This window comes from Podarcis filfolensis (genome assembly GCF_964270895.1).
Source record: "Podarcis filfolensis genome assembly, chromosome: 2".
Taxonomy (NCBI): Eukaryota; Metazoa; Chordata; class Lepidosauria; order Squamata; family Lacertidae; genus Podarcis; species Podarcis filfolensis.
In genome coordinates this window covers 58,401,986-58,421,848 of record NC_139605.1, presented here as the reverse complement: position 1 = coordinate 58,421,848, position 19,863 = coordinate 58,401,986, and positions in this window count along the sequence as shown.

Genomic DNA, 19,863 nt, shown 5'->3' with positions numbered 1-19,863 from the left:
CTTTCACTGCTTTCCAGCGACTGATATTCAGAAGCATTGCCGCCTCCAACTGGAGGCAGAGTATAACCATCGTGGATAGTAGCCATGTATAGCCTTATCCTCCATTTCTAATCCTCTTTTGCAGCCATCCAAGCTGGTGGCCATCACTGGCTCCTCTGGGAATGAGTTCCATAGTTTAGTTATGTGCTGCATGTGTAATAGTTGTGGCGCATGGGGATTATTTCTCTCATCATTACAGGTGCTCACAAACCATCCATAGCTGGGAAATGGTACCATGTATGCAGTCCATATATTGCTGATTCTATATAAGCAGAGGTAACCTGAAGTTATATGCTTATAAATTGGCCAAGCCAGGTAGGGTGTTTTTTGTGAGTGAGGATCTCTACCAAAGACTGAGCTAGAGAAGGTTCAAAGCATTATATGAAATGTAATCACTTCAGCAACCAGTCACCTCCCATATCTTTGGCAATGGAGATGTGACAGGCACGTTTCTGAAGTTGTATTTAAAGACTGATGGCACTTCAGGGAACATATTTGAAGAGGGTCCCTATTTGTGCCTTTTATAGGAAATTTTCAGCTAAATTTTTTTTTATTTTAGTAAGCAGAGTATCAACCTAAAACGTTTCATTTATTGTGTTTTCACTATTTCTCTAAGCTATTTCAGTTGGCCTTTCCCTGTTCTTCAACATTTTGTCTGGATTGATACCAAGAAAAAAGAAGAATGTGAAAATCTACTTGAGGTAGTCATAACGCTATCAAGAAAATGATGTTCACAGCTGCAGTGCATATATTAGAGAGCTGTGTTGGTATTTACAATGGCACTAATACCGCTAGTTTGTAACACTGAAACTATCTTTGTTCTCAAAGGATTCACACTTCTCATGTCGGATTTCAATACTGCCAGATGAGTCAAGTTACAGAATGCCCCCAACTAATCAGTGTTAAACTGAGAATACAAATATTTCTGGGATTCAGAGCAACTATTTATTCATTTTCAAAGTGCATAGGGTTAGTATCTATTATTTAATTTCACACTAGATGTGAACTGGGAGCAATTCAGGGAAAATAGAGGTAGGTAAATAAAACTTGATAGAAAAGGGGGGGGGTTGTCCTCCTCCATTCCTTCTGCAGTCTCTTTCTGTCAACATTTAAATTGCACTTCCATAACTTTGGTGGACTGTGACTTTATTTTGGAAGTTTTTTAAACATTTCCCCTTGCTGTGACTATCAGATGAGAAATGTGATGGTCACAAAGATCACTACAAATCAGAATCCTGGTCCTTAAAGCTAAAGCATAACATTGATTGGTTCAAGCAATGCAAGAAGGAGGAGGAAGAAGAGGGTGAAATTGATGTTGGCACATGTTAGAGATGGGTGGAAGGGAGAAGCAAACTATGGGTGCGCTGAACTTCAAAAGGCACTAGGCTATTCAAGAAATGGTTTCAAGAAAATCTAAATAAGCGAGTTCCAGAAGAAAACCAGAGATTAAAACCTGGGCATTGTCAGGATCATATATGCTGTACATGCACAACCTCCTTTTCTTCTCATGAAATCGCAAACAAATGGAAGGGAAGGCTATGGGGACTCAGGCATTAAAACTATCTCAAGAGAATATTGGCTCATCCTACTTGACAACAACACATTGCATGATTTGTCTTCAGCTATTACACAGCTATTCAGGAGTACTAAGCAGTTTTTATAACTACTCTCTTATGATATAATGAACAGTGCAGAGTTCATATTCATAAATCCTTTCTCTACCTAAGTTTCTCATCCAAACATGACTTCATCTTTTTATACCTCATATTATGCCTCAAACTTTTTCAAAGGAGAACCAGAGAGTCATCATGAAAACCAGGGAGTCATCATGAAAACTGGATCTCTTTGTATATTTCCCGGTTTAATGTATGGGATTTCACCTGCTAGAGTTGCATAAGCGTGTGTTCATAGAGTTGATTTTGAGATTTCCCCCTCCCCCTCATGCTCTGTTTCATTCATGATAATTGCTGATCATGATGTGCCTTAACTACTTCATCCCACATAACAGCCCTCCTGACACTCATACTGAGCACACTGAAGGCTAAGGAATATCTTGCAACATCACTGAATGTTCAAGTCTTGGCTTGTGTATCTGGTCTCTGAAGCTCTCACCGTTCTTTAAAATAATTAAGGATGGGTGTGGTGGGAAAGAAGTTTGGGTAGGTTTTACTAGGTACCTCTGAAGGTAACGACTGGGTTAGTAATGATGAAAAACTACATTGTCCCTTATAAAACAGAATAAAAATAAAATCAATTAGAATGCAGCTCAAACTGCACATTTCTGCTGATTTAACCCTAATATTCAAGTCAGCATAAACAGATAGTATCTCAACACCCCCCCCCAAATGCTCAGCCTTTGACTGAAAAGGAACCCCATAACTAGATGGGAGCTGTCCAGATGTGGTTTAAGGATAGTGCTTCAAAGAGGGCACCTTTGGTCAATCTTAAAGTTTACAATGAGGCATGGAGGGTGAGGAGGCATTCTCTAAAAAGTGTGTTGCATGTGTTTCGTTTTCTGGGAATGGAGTTGAGAGACAACCTAACCTGGGGAGAGAACAGCAAAGACCTGGTGAAGAGAGCACAGCAGAGGTTATATTTTCTGAGAATCCTCCGGAAAAACAATCTCTCAAAGGACCTGTTGATGGCATTCTACCATTGCACTGTGGAGAGCGTACTAACTTATGGTCTGTGCGTGTGGTTTGGGAGCTGCACGGCCAGGGAAAAAACAATGCTATCCAGGGTTGTAAAGACTGCAGAGAGAATTATTGGGTGCACTCTTCCCACCTTAGATCAAATCTATGCTGCCAGGTGCCATAAGAAAGCGGCAGAGATAGCACATGATAGTACGCACCCCGGAAATGATCTCTTTCAGCTTCTGCCTTCTGGAAGAAGGTATAGGGTTATAAAGGCCAGGACTAGCCGCCTGAAAAACAGTTTCTATGCTAATGCAATTCTGGTTCTAAACGCAGCATAAGGGGTCTCTGTAGTATAGTGTATTTTAAAATGGGGTTTTAGAGTTTTTAGGGGTTTTTGAATGTTTTATGTAGTTTTTATGTAGTTTTATGTAGTTTTATGTAGTTTTGTGGGAGTTTTATGTAGTTTTTATGTAGTTTTATGTAGTTTTTCAATTTCATTGTTCCGCAAGGGACAATGACAATAAAGATATCATATCGTATCATATCGTATCGATCCTAACCTCATCATTACAGGTGATTAAGGAACTATAGCAATACAAACATTTGGAACAAGCTCCTGGATCCCATGCCCTACAGTAAGTAACTCAGGCTTCAGTTTATGTAAGTGATACAACTGCATATCACTTCCTTGTTTGCTTCCCGGTTCAGCCTTGCCTCCACTTCTGTGTCTGGGTTCTTTGGTGTGTATGTATAGCATAGTTGTATAGAACACATACATCACCACAGCAACAACTATTAAAAAAACACAGACACAGATTAAGAGAGATAGTATTCTGTTGCAGACCTACAAACAACCCTGAACTTAAATCATATGCAACTAGGGCCAGAAGTATTTCTCTTTTCTTTTTTTTGGGGGGGGGGGTTGAAGGTAGGGGGAAGGAAGTGACCTATTTGTTCACTATTACTATTGTTTACTTCCCTCCCTGCCCCTTTTGCCTTTTGTGTAATTTTTTGTGTGGAAGGCAAGCATGTTTGGAGGGGCTGATTTGTATGGACTTTATAAACCACTCTAGGAGCCCTTTTGCCTGAAGAATGGAGTACAAATGCACTAAATAAAATAATAAAATAAATGAATACCAAAAACAGAAATAAGCAACAATATTTTTAAAAGCCAACTTTTAAAAATCAAGATGCAAAGGGCTGGATTTTAGGGGAGAACATTTCTAGAACGCAGCCTTTGGCTCTTGCGTCATGGTAACTAAAGTTGAGAGAGCGTTGCATGAGTAAAGGCCCTAGCAGAGGGGAATTGATCAGTGAAAATTTGCAGAGGAGTGCATGGTAGGGACCCGATTAGAAGACTGGGATCCAGGGGATCATTTTTAAATACAGTGGTACCTCGGGTTAAGTACTTAATTCGTTCCGGAGGTCCGTTCTTAACCTGAAACTGTTCTTAACCTGAAGAACCACTTTAGCTAATGGGGCCTCCTGCTGCTGCTGCGCCACCGGAGCACGATTTCTGTTCTCATTCTGAAGCAAAGTTCTTAACCTGAAGCACTATTTCTGGGTTAGCGGAGGCTGTAACCTGAAGCGTATGTAACCCGAAGCGTATCTAACCCGAGGTACCACTGTACACTTTTTGCAATGATATTGAACATGCCTTTGGTAACAAATGCAGTTATACCATGCTCAGCACTGGTTGTTGCCACTCTATGGTTGACAACAGGTGATCATTTTATAAATATAAAAGGGTCATATTCAACATCACACTCTCCCAGTCCTTCCATTGGCACAAGCATTTCCGTTTGCCCAACAAAACAACCTGCTGTGTGCTGTTCTGTGATTAAAATAAATATTAACATTAACACTGAAATGGTTACAGTAGGGTGGAAATGATCTCTGTCTGTGGGTCAGAGAAATTTTCTAGAAACTGTAAGAAAAAAAGAGCTGTAACTGAAAAGCAGCCATACTCACGGTGTAAGTGTATTTAAGACTAGTTACTGTGCATGGGTGCAGTAATGGGACAAAGGAAGGTGAAGAGTGTGTGTTGTCAGTCATGCAACGCAGCAAAAAGGGGGAGAGGCAAGTTCCTTCATGAGACTTAATGCTATGTGATTGATGATCATCCAGGCAGCACCCTTCTGTCAAGTCTATGTAGTATGCATGAGTATATGTATAATTTCTGCATGATGTAAGAAGCCTTTCAAAGGCATAAATAGCTTATCTGGAACCAATGGATTAAGACTTGACTGGTGTGAAACTGAATTGACATCTTAACTAATAGCAGTGCAAGTTGTGTTGGAATGTTGTATCATGAAAAGAAATAATACCTTATTCTAAGAAAAGAGTAGAGTTCTTTTTAAATAAGGAAATGTGTATAAGTGTGTGGAGGGGGGGTGTTACAGCTTACTATGACAGTTCAATGCACTGGTAAAATATCTGCTTATGGAATATATTAAGTGTTGCACTTAAATTGATTTGACCCTATTAACACCAACCGCAAACAAGTTCAAGTCAATATTATTATTTAAAAGCAAAGGAGGGACTGATGAGAAGCAAAAGAAAGGTCACTAGTAGTTTCATAGCTAAGGTCAAACTGAGGTTTCATTTAAAAGCGTGAATTTAACCACCAGTTTATTTTCAGACTGAACAATTTAACCGAGTCACCAGATTTGCATGCCTGCTTTTTTTGGGCAGTGCTACATTAAAATAATGTGGTTTGTATAGAGCAGTGAAACCATGCTTATGTTTACTAAGAAGGAAGTCCCTTTGTGTTAAATGTGCATACCATATGTTATATGTGGTACCTACAGTAGAATTCAACAGGAGAATCACTGTGGTAAGTTGTTTCATGGGGAATGTGCATCTGTTTTGAGCCCCTGTAACAGGTAAACGGCGTTCCGTGTGCTGTGCTGGCTCGCCAGATGCAGCTTGTCACGCTGGCCACGTGACCCGGAAGTGTCTTCGGACAGCGCTGGCTCCCGGCCTCTAGAGTGAGATGAGCGCACAACCCTAGAGTCTGTCAAGACTGGCCCGTACCGGCAGGGGTACCTTTACCTTTACCTTTAACATCTTGCCAAATTATGAAGATAATTTTTGCTATTTCCTTTCTTCTACCACCTTCCTGCCATAGTGCATGATAACACATGTGGTAAAATTCTCTGAGCCACTTAGCAGGACATTGTGGAGACTAGCTTACCAAGTGGTTACATTACAGTGATACATTACTCGTGTGGTAAATGGTCATCTATATTCAACCAGACTCACTTTAGGTTTTTCAGTCAGTACCGTACTGACATTTCGAGCTGCATCTTCAAATAGCTGCCATTTATTTATTTAAAAAATCTATAATTTGGCCTTCACCTGTACTGATACCAGGACAGGAAACAACATAAAATAAATGTTAACAAACAAAACTAGTTCTTAAAACACATGTAAACACATGCAAACAAAGGCAATCAAAAGCAATTGAACAGGAGAAGGCTAAAACAGTCCCTTAGAATAATAGAATTACAGTCATACTTCGGCTCCCGAATGCCTTGGGAGTCAAATGTTCAGGCTCCCGAACAATCAAAAACCGGAAGCGAATGTTCCAGTTTTCAAATGTTCTTTTGGAAATCAAATGTCCAATGGGGCTTCCACAGCTTCCAATTGGCTGTAGGAACTTCCTGCAGCAAATCAGAAGCCGCGCTTTGGAAGGCGAACATTTCTGAAGTCGAATGGACTTCTGGAACAGATTCTGTTTGACTTTCAAGGTATGACTGTATAGAGTTTGAAGGGACCACAACTGCTGCAATCCCCTGCAAAACAGGAATCTTTTGCCCAATGTGGGGCTTGAACCTTGAGATTAAGCTGTTGCTGAAAATGTGTAAAGCTTGAGTCAATGGGTACATCTGCAGCTGGCAGCAAAATGACAACAGTCTCAGCACCCATCACACATACCTGTAGCAGGAGGGTATTCCACAAACAGTGCTCTGGTACAAAGAAGGCTTTATTCCATGTTAACACTGAATGAGCCTCCCCTAAAAGTGGATGCGAAGCGGAATGCTAATCATATAGTACAGGCATACTGATATAGGGAAAGGAAAATTATCAGATATATTGGTCCCGAGTTGTACCTTGAATTGGTCTCAGAAAAAAATAGGTAGCCATTAGAGTTTGGAAGTTGGTGTAATATTGATCTCTTCTGGCTGCTCCTGTCAAAATTCTGGCAGCAGCATTCTGCAGGAGTCGCCTTCAAGGGCAGCTCCCTGTCTAATGCACTAAAATGATCCCAATCATTTTAGTGCATTAGACAGGGCATGGATTAGAGCATGGACCACTGTGACAAGGCTATGCTTATCCGGGTATGGTCATAGCTGGCATACCATCTGAAGCTGGAAAACCTTGTTCCTTTTCATTGATGCTGGATTTAGGAGTAGTCCCAGGCTACATACCCGTTCCTTCAAGTGAATCCTACCCAGAGCAGAATGTACACCTAATTCCTGGACAGAGGAACCACCTACCCCATACAGCCTCCCTCTTGTCAGGATTCAGATTCAGGTTTATTGGCCCTCACCCACCCATTACTAAATCTATACGGATTCAGAATCTGCACAGCCATACCTGACTAGATTTCCATATTGCTGATACATGGGACTAACACCAGCATGAGTTTGACCAAACTGCGGGAAGCAGTGGAAGATAGGAGTGCCTGGCGTGCTCTGGTCCATGGGGTCACGAAGAGTTGGACCGACTAAAGTGTCAGACCGACTAAACGACTAAACAACAACAACAACAACAACACCACCACATTCTTCCAGTGTGAAATGCCCGACAGAAACACTCGTTCCCTTTTTGTCCAAAACATGTATTAAAGGGCAAGCATGGCTTGGCAATGTTAAAGTCATTAATACTGCCAATGTTATGGAGTTCTGATTATCTGAATATTATCTGAATACCCAGGGCAAGGTGCTTTGAATATTTAAGGTTCTGGAGTGATGGAGAACTACATAATTTGAGTGAATTACTGCCTGAAGAAAACTGGTGAGAGTGTATGTTTTAATGCAATTGATTTTATGCTGATGGATCTACTTAAAATGCCTTCGTAGTTGGATTCCTGCAGCCCGCTGCCTTCGTCCCAGAGTGTTTTTGTTTTAATGGAGCAAAATGATGCTCAGCCTAGCCTTTTTTGTCTAGCATAATTGCAAGGTTTGCCTTGCCAGAAGACATATACAACAAAAAATCATACCAACTGAAGGAATGTCACGGCCTTTCTGCTCCTAAGCCAGCAGCAGTCCCGGCGATTTTGTAATAGGCTTAATTCCCTGGCCCCCTCAAACAGAATGGGTTTTGTTACTTCTCATGCTGGCATGGAGTTAATGCAAGCCTTCCGCCTCCAAGATTCGAGACCTCGAGGGAAAAATGTTAATCTCTTAAACTACTTGGTTTGCCAGAGTTTTCTGATGGGGAACCTATTTGCTGCACATCTCTTTTGGTACACTGGGGCATTGGGAGGGGGCGGGGGAAGTGATGATAAATGGTGCTACCTGGAATGAAAGGTTTTGTTATCGAGAAGAAGGAATAAAATAAGAAGAGGATCAGCAAGGTATGAACTCTAGAGAGGCAGGAGTTGTCAGAAACCTTTCCCCATCAAACAGGCTTCAGAGAGCCACTGCAGACGGGTTTTTAGTAACAGTCAGTCATAAGAGTGTAGGAAGTTGACGTCCTGTCCCTCAGAGAGCTGAGGTATTGACAAAAGACATGCAAACTTGAAAAACGTACATTTGTGGAAAAATCCATCATGACAAGAGACTGCACTTAAGTCACCAAATGGACCTCACCCCTGGGACAGAACTCACTTATGGTTGTACATCCAGTGAAGCCATCCATGGGATTAAGCACACAGCCAATAAAAAGGGAAGCATTTGGCAATCAGATCTTTCAAAAGCTATTTGGCTTTTAACACTGAGGGCTTGCTGTCATTGACATGTACTTCCCTGCAAAACCTCAGTGAATCCATCAGAAGTGCTGAGCCATTTGGAGCTGTGCTGAAGCACAAACATATTCAAATGTCATTTAAAGGAATCCCTCAAATCTACCTTGTTGTAATCCTGACTAAGCCTTTCAGCAACCGTTTACATAAATTGCATAGGAAAACTCAGATTTTTGTTGTTGGTGGTGCATGTTTGTACCAGCTAGTTGATTTTAAGGGATTAATGTTGTGGTCCTTGACATGTCTGCTCAGGAGTATAGCCCATTGTGTTTGATGACTTACTTCCATAGAAGTGGGTATTGGCTTACAGGGGTCAGCAACCTTTTTCAGCCGTGGGCCGGTCCACTGTCCCTCAGACCTTGTGAGGGGGCCAGACTATATTTTTTGGGGGGGGGAATGAACGAATTCCTATGCCCCACAAATAACCCAGAGATGCATTTTAAATAAAAGCACACATTCTACTCATGTAAAAACATGCTGATTCCCGGACCATCTGCGGGATGGATTTAGAAAGCGATTGGGCCGCATCTGGCCCCTGGGCCTTAAGTTGTCTACCCCTCGCTTACAGACAAATCTGAAACTTCAGATTACATTGCTTTCCTGTGATCCTTTCCTCTACTTATTTTCTTTAAAGCATGAATCGACCTGGGGCAGGCAGCATCTGGGACAGAAGAAGTTGGCAACTCTTTCTTCTGCAGTCATTAAATTACACTCCCCAGGCTGCTTTTTTTCATATTTTAGAGGAAGGCAGTGGGGAAGATATAGGGAACTCATATCTTTCAGTCACAGAAAATAAAAGTAAAAAATGGCTTGGGAAGGATTTTGAGTTGAAGAAGAAAGGTTTTAAGTTGCTTCATTCCACACACCCCTCCTCTGCTTCAGGTTTCAGCTTGCCCAGGCTGATTCAGTTTTTTAAAAAAACACACCAGGGGAAAGAATAATGGAATTCTGTATGATACGTTGTTTGAGCTTGAGTTAAATAGTTTATTTAGGTGCTTGCAAGAGGAGTTCAGAGTCCATCATACTCCTGGGCTGACAGTGAATTCTGAATGCAAAGTAGAAAAGTGTGACTTTGGTAGAATTATACTAAAATAATATTGAATTTTGTCAGAATTGCACTAAAATAATATCAAAACATAATGAGGCACCTGGTGAAGAAGACTTTGGCCTGGAAGAGCTAATGCTACGATATATTTACAAATCTATTAAATAATCCTTGGAAGCCTGAAACATTGCCACTCTGTGACATTTTGTTTGGTGTCTTAACAGTAACATGCTGTGGATTGGGGTTAGTGTCTGGAGTACGCAAAGGTATTCGAGCCATTATTCACAATTAACAGTACAGGTGGCATCCCAAAATGCACTACATACTGAGAAAATCGAAACTGCTGCACATTTGTAAGTATGCCCATCTTACTTTGAACATATGGATAACTAAAACTGGGAACAATTTGCAGAGAGATGGCCATTTTAGTCAGTTGTAGAAAAAACAAGAGTGTCTTGTGGCACTGTGAATACTTATTTAATTTAGTTATTTCATAAAATTTATACACCACTTGATTGTTTTTAAGAAAACCTCAAAGCAGTTTACAAAAAAAGTTAAAACAATAAAATTATCACTAAGAAAAACTAACAATAATCTGAGACATATGGAAAGTCAAAATAACAACAGACTAAAAACAAAACTCACAAATACTGGAAGGGGTGTGGGGAGGTCTAGTTTTTCCTGGGCCAGAATCCATTTGATGAATTAGATGCTGGTCCACAAAAGCTTATGTTGTAAGTTTTGTTTGTCTTAAGATGTCAGCTAAGCCTCATTGGGTTGCATGCAGACTTAATGGTGCTTACTGTAGACACATTGAAATAAGTATTAATTTCACTAGGTCTTATTTGAGTATGACTGTAATTGAGTATGACTATAAAAGTAGAGACATCACCTTGCCAACAAAGGTCCGTATAATAAAAGCTATGGTTTTCCCAGTAGTGATGTATGGAAGTGAAAGCTGGACCATAAAGAAGGCTGATCGCCGAAGAATTGATGCTTTTGAATTATGGTGCTGGAGGAGACTCTTGAGAGTCCCATGGACTGCAAGAAGATCAAACCTATCCATTCTTAAGGAATTCAGCCCTGAGTGCTCACGGGAAGGACAGATCATGAAGCTGAGGCTCCAATACTTTGGCCACCTCATGAGAAGAGATGACTCCCTGGAAAAGACCCTGATGTTGGGAAAGATGGAGGGCACAAGGAGAAGGGGACGACAGAGGACGAGATGGTTGGACGGTGCTTTCGAAGCTACCAGCATGAGTTTGACTAAACTGTGGGAGGCAGTGGAATACAGGAGTGCCTGGCGTGCTCTGGTCCATGGGGTCATGAAGAGTCGGACACGACTAAACGACTAAACAACAACAACAAATAATTGGATATCACTCCTTAACTCTGATTTTTTTTTAAAAAAAGAACCATAAGTTGCATGGTTTGAAACTTTGACCTCCAAGTTGGTTGGCTGGTCTTTTTCCACAGGGCTTTGCTGGAAATTTTACAGCACTATCGGTGATGCCAAGTCCTGGATGTAAGCAGAAAGGTTTGGCACCATTGGGCAGTCCATGAGTTCTGTGGTGCCTTTTGGATTCCATGGACTTAGCAGTCTTCTGGCAGCTTAACAAAGCATTCTCTCCTTCCTTTCCTTTTTTGGGGACTAGAATAATAATGATGATAATAAAAGATTGGAACAATAGATGTCTTTAAGTATGGGAACACAAATCCTTTATCAGTCTCCTGGCCATGCACAATAAACAAAGCTGGATATTTATTTCATTTATAGCTCAGCCTTCAGAGACTGTTGCTGCTGTGTGTGATATACTCAAAGAGTTGAATTTGTCCATACACTACAGCACCCAACAGCTGTTTTCTGGCTAATAGCAACAAAGGCTGAGGGTAAATAAATGGCTGGAAAGCCCCAAAGATGAGTTCTCATGATCTAGTTCCACCCACATGCTCATATGGTAGTGTAGATAGGATTTTTAATTAAATAAATGAAATAGAATATTTGGAAATGGGGTTGTTGAAATGTCACTATAGTTGGCCCACGGTTTTACACCATGCCCTTGGTTCCAAATAGGTAACAATGTAACTTGTTCAAGGAAAAACAAAGTTTCCTGCAATACAATTGTCCTGAAAGGGGGAGGGGGGAACAACCTTGCCATCATTTTAAGCATGTCCACATCTCTTGACTTGAGAAATATCTCCCTTGTCTGGGGAAAGTGTGCAGATCAAAAGCTCAGGAACACAGGGTAAGAAAGCTACAGTTGGAATTGTATTCAGCACTATGTGAGCAGAATTCTGCTTGTGCAATAGGACTGCCATTTTCTCTCCTCACCTGCACACCCCAAAATCTGCTTTGGATGGCCCCCCAAGTCTCTGGAGTTGATTTTAAGGCCTGCAGGGAGGAGGGGCTGGAGGGGAGAGGAAAGGAGAGGAGGTTTTGTTGCATGCCCATGAGTCTGTTGTGCAAGCAGAGCTTCCGAGTTGGACATAGCCCAAGTACTACTTCTGGTGATGGCCTATCAGGGGGTACATTTAGCTTCAACCCCTGCAGGCATTCTGGTTAGAGAGTACCTCAGAGTCTGACCTGATATGAAGCAGCTTCCTGTGAAAACTATGTAAAAATAACAGCAAGTATGGAATCCAGCAGGCAATCTGGGCTGGCACTGGTGGTTGTCATAGGACTGGGGTCTCAGCAGGACTTCTTTTCCAACCCTGAACCTGCTGCCATCAGAGCTGTGGCAATGCTGCTGCTTGCTGCTTGCTGCTGGCACTGTTGCAAGTCACAAGTCACTCAGTTGCACCCATTTTTACTTGCCAGTGGTACTTATTAGGGTTGTCCAGCAGCTTTAGACGAATCCCAAATCCTGAGCCAAAGCAGGGTGCTTCAGAGGCTTTTCTGAGCTTGTTCAAGGCAAAGCACAATCTGTACAAGGTGCCTCAAATCAAAGCAGAACCTCCCAAAGCACTTGTTTTGTGTTTCTGCAAAACAGAAACGCTGCCACCAGGTGCCTGCAAAAAGTGAAACCAAAGTCTCTAAACTTAACATCCTGTATATGGAAAACACCAGGGTGGGGACTGAGCAAATGAGTGAGGAGAAGGAGTGGAGATTGCTGTGTTGTGACTAACAGGTCAGGCTGATAATAAGAGGGAATGATTTGTCCAGGCTCTCCAGTCCCAGTGCTTTGTGAGAAGGGATCTGACAGAAATAAAACATTGTCTTGGTCTTCTTACTCTGTGGATGTTGTTCTGTTTCTGAGGAGCAGCAGCATTAAAGAGTTGGAGGATTTTGTTTACCACACATCTTTCCAAGCCAGCCTCTTATTTATACCCCACTCATTTTCTTCCAAACTGTAACTGCCATGTTTACTTTGTTCCTTTGGATTTAATCTTGCTATGGTATGCATTTCTGTTTGAGTAAGTGTTGATTGCTTGCTCTTATAGGAATCAGTGGGTGTCCCCTGCACCTTCCATTTAACATAGTTGTGGGAAAGTTCAGGGTCCAGTCTTCTTTCATCTGTCTTGAGGGATTTTATTATTTTATTAACTTCTCTGCTGTAGTTTGCCTTATTAATTATTATCAAATTATTGCCTTTGCCTGTTTCACACAAACACACCTGCTTGCTTTGTGCTGGCAGCAGTGTTAGTATATATTCTGTCTCAGTGATTTTGCTGTTTTATTAATTTCTCAGCCATAGCATCAAAATTTGGGTGTGTGTCTGTTTTGTGCACATTTCAGTCTGTTACTGAACTAAAGTGCTATTGTGTGTGCTCAAGCATTTACTGTTGTGAGAAGCAAAGCGTTACACAATGCACATTTTGTCATTTATCATCATCATCATCATCCCCGTATTGTTAACAATCCATTATTTTGTCAGATAATGAGAAATGCACATGGTGTTGGCAGCAACAACAGGGGAGATTAAGTTACTATTTGCCAATTGCCATGGGACTTTTGGGGTTTGGGTTTGGGATGGGTTTTTGGAAGACACCTGTGCGTGAATATGTTTTATGTGTGGAGATCAGTCCACACTGACCAACACACAGTCTTCACAGTAAGGCTCTGTTCCGATGGTATGCGGTAGATTCTTATCTGCTGCAACCTTCATCTGCCTTCACAGCCATTGTAACATACTGCTTGTTATCTTCCACCTGTTCTGCTTTTGAGGACTTCTTGGATCATTCTTTGTGTAGCACTTTCCCCTTGACCTTACCACCTTGGGTGACCCTACTGGGAGTATGAGACTCCCGACAGTTTTGCTCACAATGATCATAGGAATGTGCAAGCTCACTCACCACAGTAAGGCAATGATCCAGCAAGTGAATGTGAAGAAGCATACAACTATTCTGTCAGCAGAGACTGTATTGAATCATATCAGAACTGTGAAAACCAGGTGAGAATTGGCAGGAAAGGAACAGCTTTACAGGATGCTAAATTCATGTGTGCCTGGTGCTGATCAGTAATGAGTCACCCTTGCCATGAAATGGAGTTGAACCGACCAGAAACTTTAAGGAATATGTACCTTCAGCAATTGAGAAAAGGCACAAAGGCACAACTAGCTGTAGGCACCAGTAGAGCACTTGCTTTTTTATACCTAAAGGCTTTTGAGCTTTGCATTCTCCTCAGTAAAAGGGATACCTTGCCAGAGGCAATGGCATTCCACTGCAAGGGGAATATATTATTAGAGAACTGATACAGAAACAGAACAGCTGTCTGACAGAGATGAGCTTGTGTGTATGTGTGCCTGTGAGGGACTGAGCTACATACTCATGTACGGTTAGCAAGGCACAGTGGAAATGTGCATAACTTGTCCAGGTTTCTCCTTACTCCAGCTCTGTACCAACTTGTCACTGTTATGGCTTCATATATACCTCTGTTTTAAAATGCTGGTCAAGTGGTTCCTTGCTTGCAAAAGCACTCTGCGTTTCAGAGCTAAGAAGCCCAGATAGGGCTTGACAAAGAGCTGCAGGAGAGGGGGCAGCAGAGGGGGCAACATCTTGCTGTCCCCTTGTAATGCTAGGAGGGGAGCTTGTCGTTCTCTAGCACAACAGGCCAGATATCACCCTTTTCTTCCCTGTACCAGCAGCCAGGGAGAAAGTGTTGGGAGAGCCCGACTCAGGTTGACTTGGTGGAACTCCACATATCTGATTGTTTCAGCCACCCACTGAACAGGAAGCAGTGGAACACCGGTCATTTTTCAGCTCCGTGACACCCCATGAATTTACAGAGGGGCCAGATACCTTGGGATGCAAGCCCAGTGCTACTGTAGCGGAAAGGGGAATAAAAAGGAAGAAACTGCTTGACATCTTCCACCATTTTGATACACCCAGCCTCAGGTTAGGAAAGTGTCGTGAGGTGAAACTTTTCATAGGGCAACAGTTAGGGCCAGAGGCACCAGCTTGCAAGGGCAATTTGAGGTATGTGTGTGACATCGTGTACGTGAACCAGGCAGAAGCTTCCTGGGCTTTGGGAAGGAGACACCAGAGGAACATTAAGGCGGCTAGCCTAGTTCCCCATGTCCACTGACTGCACACCACTGGGTTAGGATTATTCTCCCCACCTCCTCAAACTACCTTATCTGTGTATCCAGATTTAAAATTTTGAGATGTATAATTGGCCTGTTGAATTCTTACAGCCCATTGTTTTAGCTGTTCTCTCTGGCAACACGCCATATACACCAGCAGGTTCAGAATCTTCAGGAGAATATTTTTCTTCTTCTTCTCACCCTCAAATGGAGTACAATTAACATGGAAAGCAACCGGCAAATATGGAAATGAGTCTGCTACCGAGAAATCTGCACAAATAGGGTTATTGGAACACCCTTAGAAAGTAGATTATTTTTCAGTCCAGTCACATACTGGTTACCTATGTGATTGTGTGTGAAGAAAAGGATGGAGCAGCATCTCTGAGAGTTCTGTCTGTTCCCAGCTACGCTGTTTGAACTGCACATCACAGTCCAGTGACTGACAACTGCAAAGGCATTAGCTACTAGCCATGGGAAAAAGGACAGGGGGAGAGAAAGAACCCACATTGATTTTGTATGATCAATACCCTAAAAAGTTGTTTACCTGTATCTGTGGAAAATAGTTTGTGCAGCTAGTTTTCTTGGAGAAAACCATGCTGGAGAGAAAATCACAGTTTCATATTTTTCCTTGCTTACACTGAGAGCCTTATATCTTGCCTATGGATAGTATGTTATAGAGGATCCATCATCGAATCATCTGAGCTCCTTGGAAGATAGGAAGCTGCTTCTACTGAATCAGACCATTTTCTATCTTAATATTGTCTACACTGATTCAGGCAGGGAATATTTCCAGCCCTTCCTAGAGATGACAGGGACTGACCCATCTGCAAAGCAGATGCTCTAACACAGCCCTTCCATCTCTCCCCCTCCCTTTTTTTTATTTCAATACATCTGTAAGAAAATGAAGGGCCATTTTCTTTCTGCAACTCCAGCAGGATGTTTTTCAAGCAGTGGTTTGTTGCCAGGCATCCAGCTCCTAAGACATGTTGCTTTAGCAAACTAGCCTTTGTATTTGTGTTTAGTGCACAGAGTGACAGGCTCTGTTTTGTTTTTCTCTTTCCTCTGCCCCCATAACAGAACTTCAGATTTTTTTTGTTTCAGAAAAGGGCAACCAAAATGATCAAAGGGATGAAGGAGCAACACTGTGAGTGAAGGTTGCAGCATTTGCCACTTTTGAGGAAAGGTGAGTAAGATGTGACATGATGGTGTCTGGAAAATATTGGGGCTCAGTACCCAATACCCTGTGGGTTCAGCCTGGATGGCCAATAAAATCCAGTTACCAATTGTCAGTAAAGCAGAACATTTAGTTAGGCTGTGCAAGGCTGGTGTGACAGAATCTCAACTAGCTACTGAGGTGGCACACCAAGTATAAAAACAGCACAAGCAATTATACATTTACAAGCAAAGGGAAGTGAAGGGACATTTACGTCCGTATATGGCGATCCTTCTACTAGCTTGTACTGGTTTGATCAAGAGACATAGCGAGTCTCTTATCTTTCTGTCCCTTCTGCTTCCTCAACAGTTACAGCAATAGCTCTGGTGTATCTGTCGTTCCACCCTTCTCTTGCAACACAACCTTCACATTTCAGCCTGTGCTCGTTCACCCTTCTCTCAAATATTTCAATTTTTATTCTGCAATTTCTTCGGCGATACAAGTTTATAAAATTATGCGTGGCATGGAGAAAGTGGATGGGGAAGAGTTTTCCTCCCTCTCTCATAACAGCAGAACTCATAGACATGCAGTCAAGCTGAAGGTTGGAAGGTTCAGGATCAGGCATAGGCAAACTCTGGCCCTCCAGACATTTGGGACTACAATTCCCATCATCCCTAGCTAACAGGACCAGTGGTCAGGCATGATGGGAATTGTAGTCCCAAACATCTGGAGGGCCGGAGTTTGCCTATGCCTGTTCAGGATAGATAGATAAAAGAAATCACTTCTTCATGCAGCGCAAAGTTCCATCTAGAGATAGGAAGGCCTGGAAACCCCCTGGAAAAAATGAAAAAAAAAACCCAGTTTTTCCTCGTTTCCCCCCAAAGCCATTTCCCCCCCAGAAAAATTGAAAAAATAGTTTGATATACTTTGAATATTCCACAAACTATCCCCCCCCCCAATTTTCCTGAAAAAATGGCTTTGGAAAAAAACAGAAAAAAACTTGTCCCCCCCCTGCATTTTTCAGTTTCCCCCCTAAGGCCTTCCAGCACCACACTTTAGAGCTCCCAGCCAACTGACACCAGGCAGGTGCTCTCACTGTACTCTTTCCGGCAACTGCTCAAAACATTTTCGTTAGGGCCAGCCCAACTGAACACAGAAGCTGCATGCAATTTACTTCCTTTTAACCACTGCTGACTTTAATAATCTTTTGAGTACTCTTAAATACCTGCTTTTAACTGTGTTTTATCAATCATTTTAATGTACTGTTGTATATTATTGTAAACTGTTTAGAAAGCTCTCTTACCATCATGCAGTTTATAATAATACATTCAATTTTAAACACACACACACACATTTTCCTTTCAAACAGAGTTTGAGCCTTAGTGCAACATACTATTCAGTAACTAGATATTGGTTACTTCTGGGCCTGGCACGCAAAAAAATTGCCTTATACTTTGCCACAGCTGTCTTCAAGTAGAGATGGGAAGGCCTGGAAAACCCCTGGAAAAAACAGGTTTTTCCCATTTCCCCCCAAAGCTGTTTTTTCAGAAGTTCATGAGAAAAATGACAAAGAGGAAGAAGAAATGGAGAATGATAGCAGTAGTTCAGAAAATGAGATAGAATAAACTGCATGTATACATTGCATCTTCTTTTTAAAAAGCACTACTCAAAGGGTAGACCTTCTATGGAGCTTAAGTATTGAGGTGGATCTTAACTTTATTTGCTGTTGGTGCTAAGTGGCAAATCTGATTATTTTTTTATGTTGATGGTTTCTTGCTTTTTTGTTGCTTTTGGGGGGAAAGGGGGAGGGTTACCTGTTTTTTTGCGAGCATAATACTCTTATATACACTGCGTTTCACACAATTTGTAATACTACGCCACACTGAACTTTTTTTTCAATTTTCCCAAAATTTCCATTTTTCCGAGAAAAAAACGGGGGGGGGGGGAACGTTTTTTTTTCTCATGGCTTCAAAATTCCTGGAAATTTTACATCTCTAGTTCCATCCCTCCCACAGAAGGCAGCGATGGCCACCACCTTGAATGGCTTTAAAAGGGGATTGGACAAATTTGTGGAGGATAAGGCTATGCTCTTCCTCCATGGTAGGAGGAACTAATGCTTCTGAATACCAGTTGTGTAAACCACAGGGGGGAGAGTGCTCTTGTACGTGGGTCCTGCTTTTCGGTTTCTTTTATATCTAAATTTAATTTTATTAAATTTTCTCTTTTACAATTTAAAATACTCATTTAAACATCCTTAAAATATCAGAGACTTCCCTTCTTCTCTTTCCATGGTTCATTTTGCATCTCATAAATCCCTGCATATTTTTCAAAAACTAAACCATTCAGTATTCCATTATTGCATTCATCAAAACATATTTACATTGTTGTGTTGAATTTATCTTAATGCTGCCAACGTTTTCAGGTGTACACAATTTCCCCCCATATATTCAATAAATGTTTTCCAATCCTCTCTAAGCATATGTTCTTCTTGTTCTCTTATTCTATATGTTAAGTCTGCAAGCTGCGCATATTCTGTCAGTTTAAGTTGCCATTCTTCTTTAGTTGGGATGTTGCTCGTTTTCCATTTTTGGGCTAGCAAAACACGGGCCGCAGTTGTAGCATATATAAATAACTGTGGCGTTTGCCTCCTAGGATGGGTCATAAGGAAAGGGTTAAAATAGGTGTGATGTGATTGGCTAGTGAGAATGCAAGGGGGGAATAAAAGTTAGAGTGGGAGGTTTTGAAAGTTAGTTGAGGTTTGAGAGTTGAGGTTTGGGAGTTGAAGAAGGAGGAGGGAGGAATAGGCAGTGGGTTGGTAGAGTTGTATTGTGAGAGAGTGAGAGGAATTGTTAGGTGGAGTCAGATAGATAGTTGGAATAATCAGTTTGAAGTTGTTAGGAACTAAGATTAAGAAACTGTCAAGAAAAACTAACTGAAACCATAAGCTTGTTCCTGCATTTCAAAATAAACTTGATTATTTGTATATGTTAACAACTGACTGGACTCCGTGTGTCCCCGTGAGATACGGGGTGGTGGCAGTGGAAAAAGCTATCGCAGTGGTGGCACAGGGTCAATAGACTGTCAAACATCCGGGGGCCCTGTGTGTGATCGCCACAATAACCTTTTTTGACACCTGGGAATTTCAGTCTGAATTATCCCCAACGAAAAGGACTCTGGTTTTTTTTTTTGGGGGGGGGAGTACTTTTAAACATTTTTTTCAGTTCATTGTGGATTATTTCCCAGTACTCTTTTACCCTTTTACAAGTCCACGACATGTGAAAGAACGTTCCCTCAACCTCTTTGCATCTCCAGCATTTATCTGATTCAGTCTTATACATCTTAGCACTGCTTTTGGGTTTCCCACAGACATCCGGTTGGCCACTGTGAGATCAGGATGCTAGATTAGATAGGCCATTGGCCTAATCCAGCAGGCTATTCCTATGTTCTTAATTTCCTCTCATATGCATTTTAAACTCATTTTTTTTTTAAAAAGTGTT